A 12,075-nucleotide genomic window follows, 5' to 3' on the forward strand; every position below is an offset into this window, starting at 1 on the left:
CGTGAACAGTTTCAATTAATTGAGTACATGTTGAAAAACCTTTTCGAAATCCATGCCGATTTTTAGTCAAGATGTGTTCGTCTAGGAATTTTGATAAATGATTATATATTATATGTTCAAGAAGTTTACAGGTAGTTGAAGTCAATGAAATTGGACGGTAATTTTGAATGCAGTGCTTGTTTCCGTTCTTATGAAATGGTTTGACTCTGGCCGTTCTCCCGTCGTCTGGAACCTGACCTTCGGACAGCGATCGTGAAAACAGAACAAACAAATATTTTGAGACCCATTCAGCATACCTGGACAAAAATGCGTTGGGGATACCATAAGGCCCAGGGGATTTTTTTACACCCAATTTCAAAAGCATATTCAATATACCACATTCACTAATTACAATATCAGGCATAGGCAGATAGTCAGCGTCAAAATTTGGTAACACATCATCGTCTTGAGTAAATACCGATTTAAAATGTTTATTAAATGCGTTTGAAATTATTTTTTCTTCATGGGTTAAGCTACCACCAATTTCGAAAACCTCACAATCTGTAGAATGTGGAGATATTAATCGCCAAAATTTCTCCGGTGAAGTAGATATGAAGTTTGGCAAAGATTCGCCGAAATACCGACTTTTATCAACTGTAACTTGGGTTTTAAGTTGCAAAGAAAGATCAAGAAATTTTTCAGTCAGTCCACACGAGTCGGCGCTTGTTTTCATTTTCTTTTTCAATCGTTTCAATTGTCTTTTTAACTGTAAGGCCTTTCTAGAAATCCAGGGGTTCTTTTCATTCTACTTTTTTTACAATTACTGGCATAAAACGGTCAATACATTCACTTACAATAACTTTAAACAAATTCCAAAGATCATTTACATTACCAGTACTGTTTACGAAATCGTCTAAATTAAATGAAAGCATATCTATAATAGAGACATCATCTGCACGAGAAAAATTTGGATAACACTTCGACTTTGTTTTTCTATTTACAGAAACATCTTCTAAGGTTAACAATACTGCTTTGTGATCAGAAATACCAGGGATTACTTCACATCTAGATTTAGACGAAATTGTACCGCTTAAAAAAAACAAGGTCAACTATAGATGCAGAGTTTCCTTGGATTCTCCTGAAATCCTCGACGACCTGCAGTAAGTCAAATTTAAAGGCCATGTCTAACATTGCTTCGCCTAACTTATCATTTTGATGTTTCAGTGAAAAATTTAACCAGTCAACGTTTGCCAAATTAAAATCTCCTACCAAAATAACTCGATCGCCAGGCTTCACATGTGTATCAAGATACATTTCTAAATTATCAAGAACAGCCGTAGAACATGCAGGGGGTCTATAAAATGCCCCAATAATGTATTTACATTTACCATCGTACGCTTTGCAAAAAATACATTCGGTATCAGGTATTTCAGGCATGCTCACTATATTTAGGAAGTTCTTAAAAAGAATACAGACACCACCACCCTTACTACCACGGTCTTTCCTGAGTGCACTGTAGCCCAGCAGGGACAAATTCACTGTCATATATCGTAGCATTTAACCAAGTCCCAGTCAGAACGGCGATATCAGGATCATGACAGAGCAAAATTCCTTCCAACTCTGTGGCCTTGTTAAGGACGCTTCTACAATTGACATTCAACAAGCGCAATGACCGAGAAGCACTTCTACACCGTCATTTATCTGTTTTGCTTATCTTGGAGCGTGAACCCTTCCCTTCATCCCATCCAAACAGCATACCGTCCACATTCAGCTTATCATAAACTAGTTCAACTTTTGCTCCGTTTTCTTTCTCTTTAGCCGCACTTTTCCATAATTGCTTCCAATTTCGCGAACTCTGATTGAGAAATCCTCAGATATTGATACCTTAGTGCCTTTTAATTTATAAGATGACCTTAATATTGCTAATTTTTCCCGGTAATCGATGAACTTGAGGATAGTTGGACGGGGCTTGTTTTCAACTTTTCGGCCAAGCCTATGGCATCTCTCAATTCCGGTGATTGTTATTCCTAGTTTTTGTAGAAAAACCTCGTTTTTTACCTTCTCTTCAAGCTCTTCAACAGTCTCAGTATTAGACTCGTATATACCATAAATTATCAAATTATTTCTGCGGCTTCTGTTTTCTAAATCATCCACTTTAGCATTGAGTGAAGATAATTGTGCGTCAAATCCTGATACTGCTGCTTCCATGTCTTATTTCCTTGGTCACCGTGTTTAAACCGGTTACCTGTCGCTCCAGCCCATCAATTCGTTCAGTTAACGCAGTCATTTTTTTGTTAATTTCATCTTGAGAGGCAAGAACATTTAGAACAGTATCATTCATCTTGCTCTGGCCGGCAAGAAGTTCCAACAAAAGCTCTCTGTCGGTGGGCCCTGGATTTGCCTCCACATCACCACAGACCAACAAATTTCGCGGCCAAAAAATAACAGAAGTAGCAAAATTTATCAAACGTTTTACAGTAAGTTGGCCAGGTTGGCAAGGCAGCAGCACTAAAAAACGGTTATCACTTCGATAACCACCACAAGGTAAATATTCACTAACCTGTACCAGGAAACAAAATGGGTTGCTGAGCATGCTGCCGGTTGTGCTGCCGCCAAGCCCACTGAGAGAGTCCGGTGTCGCTGGCGCTCTTGTAGCTTTCAGGTGAACCACTTGATGGGACGTCATCCGATGTCGACACAAACGAAGACTCGCTGATGAGGGGCACGACAGGCTCGACGATGACGCAGCGATCGCCCAGAGCAGAAGATTCGGAGTCAAGCCCGTCGTTCCTATCGGGACTTGTCGCTTGAAAGCAGCCATACGATGCCGTTTGGTGTCCGAGTAGAACTGATACGACCTGTACCAGGAAACAAAATGGGTTTCTGAGCATGCTGCCGGTTGTGCTGCCGCCAAGTTCACTGAGAGAGTCCGGTGTCGCTGGCGCTCTTGTAGCTTTCAGGTGAACCACGTGATGGGACGTCACCGATGTCGACACAAACGAAGACTCGAAGATGAGGGGCACGACAGGCTCGACGATGACGCAGCGATCGCCCAGAGCAGAAGATTCGGAGCCAAGCCCGTCGTTTATATCGGGACTTGTCGCTTGAAAGCAGCCATACGATGCCGTTTGGTGTCCGAGTAGAACTGATACGACCTGTACCAGGAAACAAAATGGGTTGCTGAGCATGCTGCCGGTTGTGCTGCCGCCAAGCCCACTGAGAGAGTCCGGTGTCGCTGGCGCTCTTGTAGCTTTCAGGCGAACCACGTGATGGGACGTCACCGATGTCGACACAAACGAAGACTCGCTGATGAGGGGCACGACAGGCTCGACGATGACGCAGCGATCGCCCAGAGCAGAAGATTCGGAGCCAAGCCCGTCGTTTATATCGGGGCTTGTCGCTTGAAAGCAGCCATACGATGCCGTTTGGTGTCCGAGTAGAACTGATACGACTTGTACCAGGAAACAAAATGGGTTGCTGAGCATGCTGCCGGTTGTGCTGCCGCCAAGCCCACTGAGAGAGTCCGGTGTCGCTGGCGCTCTTGTAGCTTTCAGGCGAACCACGTGATGGGACGTCACCGATGTCGACACAAACGAAGACTCGCTGATGAGGGGCACGACAGGCTCGACGATGACGCAGCGATCGCCCAGAGCAGAAGATTCGGAGCCAAGCCCGTCGTTCCTACCGGGACTTGTCGCTTGAAAGCAGCCATACGATGCCGTTTGGTGTCCGAGTAGAACTGATACGACCTGCACCAGGAAACAAAATGGGTTGCTGAGCATGCTGCCGGTTGTGCTGCCGCCAAGCCCACTGAGAGAGTCCGGTGTCGCTGGCGCTCTTGTAGCTTTCAGGCGAACCACGTGATGGGACGTCACCGATGTCGACACAAACGAAGACTCGCTGATGAGGGGCACGACAGGCTCGACGATGACGCAGCGATCGCCCAGAGCAGAAGATTCGGAGCCAAGCCCGTCGTTTATATCGGGACTTGTCGCTTGAAAGCAGCCATACGATGCCGTTTGGTGTCCGAGTAGAACTGATACGACCTGTACCAGGAAACAAAATGGGTTGCTGAGCATGCTGCCGGTTGTGCTGCCGCCAAGCCCACTGAGAGAGTCCGGTGTCGCTGGCGCTCTTGTAGCTTTCAGGCGAACCACGTGATGGGACGTCACCGATGTCGACACAAACGAAGACTCGCTGATGAGGGGCACGACAGGCTCGACGAAGACGCAGCGATCGCCCAGAGCAGAAGATTCGGAGCCAAGCCCGTCGTTCCTATCGGGACTTGTCGCTTGAAAGCAGCCATACGATGCCGTTTGGTATCCGAGTAGAACTGATACGACCTGTACCAGGAAACAAAATGGGTTCCTGAGCATGCTGCCGGTTGTGCTGCCGCCAAGCCCACTGAGAGAGTCCGGTGTCGCTGGCGCTCTTGTAGCTTTCAGGCGAACCACGTGATGGGACGAAACCGATGTCGACACAAACCAAGACTCGCTGATGAGGGGCACGACAGGCTCGACGATGACGCAGCGATCGCCCAGAGCAGAAGATTCGGAGCCAAGCCCGTCGTTCCTATCGGGACTTGTCGCTTGAAAGCAGACATACGATGCCGTTTGGTATCCGAGTAGAACTGATACGATCTGTACCAGGAAACAAAATGGGTTGCTGAGCATGCTGCCGGTTGTGCTGCATCCAAGCCCACTGAGAGAGTCCGGTGTCGCTGGCGCTCTTGTAGCTTTCAGGCCAACCACGTGATGGGACGTCACCGATGTCGACACAAACGAAGACTCGCTGATGAGGGGCACGACAGGCTCGACGATGACGCAGCGATCGCCCAGAGCAGAAGATTCGGAGCCAAGCCCGTCGTTCCTATCGGGATTTGTCGCTTGAAAGCAGCCATACGATGCCGTTTGGTATCCGAGTAGAACTGATACGACCTGTACCAGGAAACAAAATGGGTTGCTGAGCATGCTGCCGGTTGTGCTGCTGCCAAGCCCACTAAGAGAGTCCGGTGTCGCTGGCGCTCTTGTAGCTTTCAGGTGAACCACGTGATGGGACGTCACCGATGTCGACAAAAACCAAGACTCGCTGATGAGGGGCACGACAGGCTCGACGATGACGCAGCGATCGCCCAGAGCAGAAGATTCGGAGCGAAGCCCGTCGTTCCTATCGGGACTTGTCGCTTGAAAGCAGCCATACGATGCCGTTTGGTGTCCGAGTAGAACTGATACGACCTGTACCAGGAAACAAAATGGGGGGCTGAGCATGCTGCCGGTTGTGCTGCCGCCAAGCCCACTGAGAGAGTCCGGTGTCGCTGGCGCTCTTGTAGCTTTCAGGCGAACCACGTGATGGGACGACACCGATGTCGACACAAACCAAGACTCGCTGATGAGGGGCACGACAGGCTCGACGATGACGCAGCGATCGCCCAGAGCAGAAGATTCGGAGCCAAGCCCGTCGTTCCTATCGGGATTTGTCGCTTGAAAGCAGCCATACGATGCCGTTTGGTATCCGAGTAGAACTGATACGACCTGTACCAGGAAACAAAATGGGTTGCTGAGCATGCTGCCGGTTGTGCTGCCGCCAAGCCCACTAAGAGAGTCCGGTGTCGCTGGCGCTCTTGTAGCTTTCAGGTGAACCACGTGATGGGACGTCAGCGATGTCGACAAAAACCAAGACTCGCTGATGAGGGGCACGACAGGCTCGACGATGACGCAGCGATCGCCCAGAGCAGAACATTCGGAGCGAAGCCCGTCGTTCCTATCGGGACTTGTCGCTTGAAAGCAGCCATACGATGCCGTTTGGTGTCCGAGTAGAACTGATACGACCTGTACCAGGAAACAAAATGGGTTGCTGAGCATGCTGCCGGTTGTGCTGCCGCCAAGCCCACTGAGAGAGTCCGGTGTCGCGGGCGCTCTTGTAGCTTTCAGGCGAACCACGTGATGGGACGTCACCGATGTCGACACAAACGAAGACTCGCTGATGAGGGGCACGACAGGCTCGACGATGACGCAGCGATCGCCCAGAGCAGAAGATTCGGAGCCAAGCCCGTCGTTCCTACCGGGACTTGTCGCTTGAAAGCAGCCATACGATGCCGTTTGGTGTCCGAGTAGAACTGATACGACCTGCACCAGGAAACAAAATGGGTTGCTGAGCATGCTGCCGGTTGTGCTGCCGCCAAGCCCACTGAGAGAGTCCGGTGTCGCTGGCGCTCTTGTAGCTTTCAGGCGAACCACGTGATGGGACGTCACCGATGTCGACACAAACGAAGACTCGCTGATGAGGGGCACGACAGGCTCGACGATGACGCAGCGATCGCCCAGAGCAGAAGATTCGGAGCCAAGCCCGTCGTTCCTATCGGGATTTGTCGCTTGAAAGCAGCCATACGATGCCGTTTGGTATCCGAGTAGAACTGATACGACCTGTACCAGGAAACAAAATGGGTTGCTGAGCATGCTGCCGGTTGTGCTGCTGCCAAGCCCACTAAGAGAGTCCGGTGTCGCTGGCGCTCTTGTAGCTTTCAGGTGAACCACGTGATGGGACGTCACCGATGTCGACAAAAACCAAGACTCGCTGATGAGGGGCACGACAGGCTCGACGATGACGCAGCGATCGCCCAGAGCAGAAGATCCGGAGCCAAGCCCGTCGTTCCTATCGGGACTTGTCGCTTGAAAGCAGCCATACGATGCCGTTTGGTATCCGAGTAGAACTGATACGACCTGTACCAGGAAACAAAATGGGTTGCTGAGCATGCTGCCGGTTGTGCTGCCGCCAAGCCCACTGAGAGAGTGCGGTGTCGCTGGCGCTCTTGTAGCTTTCAGGCGAACCACGTGATGGGACGTCACCGATGTCGACACAAACGAAGACTCGCTGATGAGGGGCACGACAGGCTCGACGATGACGCAGCGATCGCCCAGAGCAGAAGATTCGGAGCCAAGCCCGTCATTCCTGTCGGGACTTGTCGCTTGAAAGCAGCCATACGATGCCGTTTGGTATCCGAGTAGAACTGACACGACCTGTACCAGGAAACAAAATGGGTTGCTGAGCATGCTGCCGGTTGTGCTGCCGCCAAGCCCACTGAGAGAGTGCGGTGTCGCTGGCGCTCTTGTAGCTTTCAGGCGAACCACGTGATGGGACGTCACCGATGTCGACACAAACCAAGACTCGCTGATGAGGGGCACGACAGGCTCGACGATGACGCAGCGATCGCCCAGAGCAGAAGATTCAGAGCCAAGCCCGTCGTTCCTATCGGGACTTGTCGCTTGAAAGCAGCCATACGATGCCGTTTGGTATCCGAGTAGAACTGATACGACCTGTACCAGGAAACAAAATGGGTTGCTGAGCATGCTGCCGGTTGTGCTGCCGCCAAGCCCACTGAGAGAGTGCGGTGTCGCTGGCGCTCTTGTAGCTTTCAGGCGAACCACGTGATGGGACGACACCGATGTCGACACAAACCAAGACTCGCTGATGAGGGGCACGACAGGCTCGACGATGACGCAGCGATCGCCCAGAGCAGAAGATTCGGAGCCAAGCCCGTCGTTCCTATCGGGACTTGTCGCTTGAAAGCAGCCATACGATGCCGTTTGGTATCCGAGTAGAACTGATACGACCTGTACCAGGAAACAAAATGGGTTGCTGAGCATGCTGCCGGTTGTGCTGCCGCCAAGCCCACTGAGAGAGTGCGGTGTCGCTGGCGCTCTTGTAGCTTTCAGGCGAACCACGTGATGGGACGTCACCGATGTCGACACAAACGAAGACTCGCTGATGAGGGGCACGACAGGCTCGACGATGACGCAGCGATCGCCCAGAGCAGAAGATTCGGAGCCAAGCCCGTCATTCCTATCGGGACTTGTCGCTTGAAAGCAGCCATACGATGCCGTTTGGTATCCGAGTAGAACTGATACGACCTGTACCAGGAAACAAAATGGGTTGCTGGGCATGCTGCCGGTTGTGCTGCCGCCAAGCCCACTGAGAGAGTGCGGTGTCGCTGGCGCTCTTGTAGCTTTCAGGCGAACCACGTGATGGGACGACACCGATGTCGACACAAACCAAGACTCGCTGATGAGGGGCACGACAGGCTCGACGATGACGCAGCGATCGCCCAGAGCAGAAGATTCGGAGCCAAGCCCGTCGTTCCTATCGGGACTTGTCGCTTGAAAGCAGCCATACGATCCCGTTTGGTATCCGAGTAGAACTGATACGACCTGTACCAGGAAACAAAATGGGTTGCTGAGCATGCTGCCGGTTGTGCTGCCGCCAAGCCCACTGAGAGAGTGCGGTGTCGCTGGCGCTCTTGTAGCTTTCAGGCGAACCACGTGATGGGACGACACCGATGTCGACACAAACCAAGACTCGCTGATGAGGGGCACGACAGGCTCGACGATGACGCAGCGATCGCCCAGAGCAGAAGATTCGGAGCCAAGCCCGTCATTCCTATCGGGACTTGTCGCTTGAAAGCAGCCATACGATGCCGTTTGGTATCCGAGTAGAACTGATACGACCTGTACCAGGAAACAAAATGGGTTGCTGAGCATGCTGCCGGTTGTGCTGCCGCCAAGCCCACTGAGAGAGTCCGGTGTCGCTGGCGCTCTTGTAGCTTTCAGGTGAACCACGTGATGGGACGTCACCGATGTCGACACAAACCAAGACTCGCTGATGAGGGGCACGACAGGCTCGACGATGACGCAGCGATCGCCCAGAGCAGAAGATTCGGAGCCAAGCCCGTCGTTCCTATCGGGACTTGTCGCTTGAAAGCAGCCATACGATGCCGTTTGGTGTCCGAGTAGAACTGATACGACCTGTACCAGGAAACAAAATGGGTTGCTGAGCATGCTGCCGGTTGTGCTGCCGCCAAGCCCACTGAGAGAGTGCGGTGTCGCTGGCGCTCTTGTAGCTTTCAGGCGAACCACGTGATGGGACGACACCGATGTCGACACAAACCAAGACTCGCTGATGAGGGGCACGACAGGCTCGACGATGACGCAGCGATCGCCCAGAGCAGAAGATTCGGAGCCAAGCCCGTCGTTCCTATCGGGACTTGTCGCTTGAAAGCAGCCATACGATGCCGTTTGGTGTCCGAGTAGAACTGATACGACCTGTACCAGGAAACAAAATGGTTGCTGAGCATGCTGCCGGTTGTGCTGCCGCCAAGCCCACTGAGAGAGTCCGGTGTCGCTGGCGCTCTTGTAGCTTTCAGGCGAACCACGTGATGGGACGTCACCGATGTCGACACAAACCAAGACTCGCTGATGAGGGGCACGATAGGCCCGACGATGACGCAGCGATCGCCCAGAGCAGAAGATTCGGAGCCAAGCCCGTCGTTCCTATCGGGACTTGTCGCTTGAAAGCAGCCATACGATGCCGTTTGGTGTCCGAGTAGAACTGATACGACCTGTACCAGGAAACAAAATGGGTTGCTGAGCATGCTGCCGGTTGTGCTGCCGCCAAGCCCACTGAGAGAGTCCGGTGTCGCTGGCGCTCTTGTAGCTTTCAGGCGAACCACGTGATGGGACGTCACCGATGTCGACACAAACGAAGACTCGCTGATGAGGGGCACGACAGGCTCGACGATGACGCAGCGATCGCCCAGAGCAGAAGATTCGGAGCCAAGCCCGTCGTTCCTATCGGGACTTGTCGCTTGAAAGCAGCAGTCCCTATCGGGACCTGTCGCTGTTTCGCCGACGGCATTTCGGCACTACCCTTACGCGTTCACCATCCGCAAAATCAGAACACAAGATTCAAGCATATTACGATCGAACACACGGAACTATGAAATCGTGGCCCTGACACGCGCACCGCTCGAAGTGAAAAACACACGGAACTATACTCTGTTTCACCTTGTGTCGTACCCGTCGTACCGCAGGAAAGGCTACAAGCGTGAGCTCTTTGCTCTAGGGCACATCTCGGCGGCACAAGCTCTCGTGCACCAAGGGCAGCTGCCAACTAGTGCCACTAAATAAGCTACGCTTATTTAGCTCATTTAGTGACTCTACTGCCAACGTTATGAGCTCGCGCTTCCAGCCTTCACTACGGTACAACATAAGGTGAAACGGAGTGTATAAAATCGTGGTACCGACACGTGCACCGCTCAAAGTGAAAAAAAAAGGCGGGCTGCGCGATTTTTTCCGTATTACTCGACTACAGCGCCGTTGCGAACTGTCAATACACGCGCCCTCACGAGCTCCCGTTGCCGAGCCGCTCCGGTCCCAACACTACCCAAGTATTCTATAGTACATTGTACTACCTAATTGTACCCAAAGCGGTACCAAAGATTCATATTTTCGCGTGTGCAGCCGCGCATGCGCACACCTTCTGGATAACGCACCGGTGTCGACACCTGTGGCGATCAATACCACGCGCTTCAGGCGAGCCCCTCCGGTCCCAACACTACCAAAGTATTCTAGTACATTGTACTATGACCGCAAGTGCACAAAACACGAAAGAAACGCGCCCCGAAAACGATGCCGCAGCGGCCAGCGTTGCCAGCGTTGGCCCGAAACCGAAACTATGTCAGTACCTGGTGATGGCGTCGAAATATTTCAGAAGCCCCGTCAGTGAAGTCCGTGAAAGCTATGTACATGGCAGGCAAGGGTTCCTCCTTGGAAACGGCTTTTGTCAGCTGCCACCAGTCTAACACCTTTGTCCCCTTGTTCCCCTTCTCCAGGAATTATTTTCGTAATTCTTGTCCAGCTCGCTTGCACCTTTCCATTAATTGCGTTATCATCATAACCTTAAAATGCAGGCCGTTCATCCTAGTTAGTGTTAGACTGGTGGCAGCTGATAAAACCTGCTTGGTGTACTGACGTCTAACTTCTGGTTAGTTTAGTTGGTAGAGCGCTCCACTGGAAATGGAGAGGTCCCTAGTTCGATACCATGGACCGGGCGGATTTTTTGGGTCGCGCACCAGTCACCTAGTTGTGTTTGTCCTTTGTCCCCCTTGTTTCCCTTTCCCAAGTATTATTTTCGTCATTCTTGTCCAGCTCGCTTGCACCTCTGCATTTATTGCATTATCTTGATAGGCGTACGCGCTGAGCAACAGTGTCCAACGTACGTTTAACTCTCGCTACCGCCATCGCTAGTATTGCGTTATCAGGGTGAAACAGTCAAACCAGGGGTTTATGGTCGGTTAACAGCGCAAACCTTTGATTTAGAAGGTGCTCGCGAAACTTGGTAACACCAAAAACCAGAGCGAGGGCTTCCCGCTCGAGCTGCAAGCCGTCCTTTTCTGCCGCCGACAGACGCGGGATCTGAATCCGATAGGCCGATCTGCGCCGTCAACTCGATGATACAACAAAGACGCGTCTCCTTGTGGCCGATGCCTCAAGGAGACGCGCCACACTCAAGATACATGGGCGTCTTAAGATCGTAGTGAGACATTAAGTCGTCCTTTTCTAGGAAGTCCTTCACCCGAATGAAAGATTGTTCCTCTTTTCTATTTCACTTCCAAGGGACACCCTTGTTGAGGAGAACATAGAAAACCGACAAGGTGCATGGTTGCAATTCTCGGCAAGAACCTGTGGTATTGGTATAGTACGACACGAGTCTCAGGGATGATCCAAACTCGGCGTCGCACCTCGGACGAGGTATCTGAAGAACCGCGTCAATGTTCTCTCTCTTGAAATGCAAACCTCTTGCGTCGATGCGGTGTCCAGATAAATCTACCGCGGCCTGTCGGAATGTTCACTTTCCTGGGTTCAGCTTAACCGGAACTCACGGAGTTTCTGTGGAACCTTTCGTAGTAAGTCGCTGTTTCCTCTGTTATCTGCGACGACAACGTCCCTGTAGGAATACTTACATTCAACGCTGGAAAATCGCAGGCCAGAGGTGACCCCAGAGGACTTCAGAACAGAACAGGCCTTTCTGCGTCTTCACCACATTTAGCTGCCTGGCGTTGTCAGTGGGAGCTCGTTGTAGGGATCTTTCAGGTCGACGGTGTTAAACAATTAGCTATCACCAGCTCGCCTGCGCACTTGGGAATTTTTTTTTCTTTCTTTTTTTTTTACTAATAGGTATTGAAGACTTTTCCGGTTTCAGGTTGGCGAAATTGTCTTAAATTATGGGCAGCAGGCACTGCTCTTGCCTGCACGCGGAGCTCAA

The 12,075-nt window shown here is 51.6% G+C and overlaps 1 pseudogene; it reads right to left on the bottom strand.

Moving 5' to 3' along the window:
• Window positions 1-1,672: 1,672 nt before the first annotated feature.
• LOC121048695 lies at window positions 1,673-6,458 on the bottom strand (annotated as a pseudogene).
• Window positions 6,459-12,075: the final 5,617 nt, after the last annotated feature.

The sequence above is a fragment of the Ixodes scapularis genome, unplaced genomic scaffold (genome assembly GCF_016920785.2).
Source record: "Ixodes scapularis isolate PalLabHiFi unplaced genomic scaffold, ASM1692078v2 PGA_scaffold3__209_contigs__length_174095766, whole genome shotgun sequence".
Classification (NCBI taxonomy): domain Eukaryota; kingdom Metazoa; phylum Arthropoda; class Arachnida; order Ixodida; family Ixodidae; genus Ixodes; species Ixodes scapularis.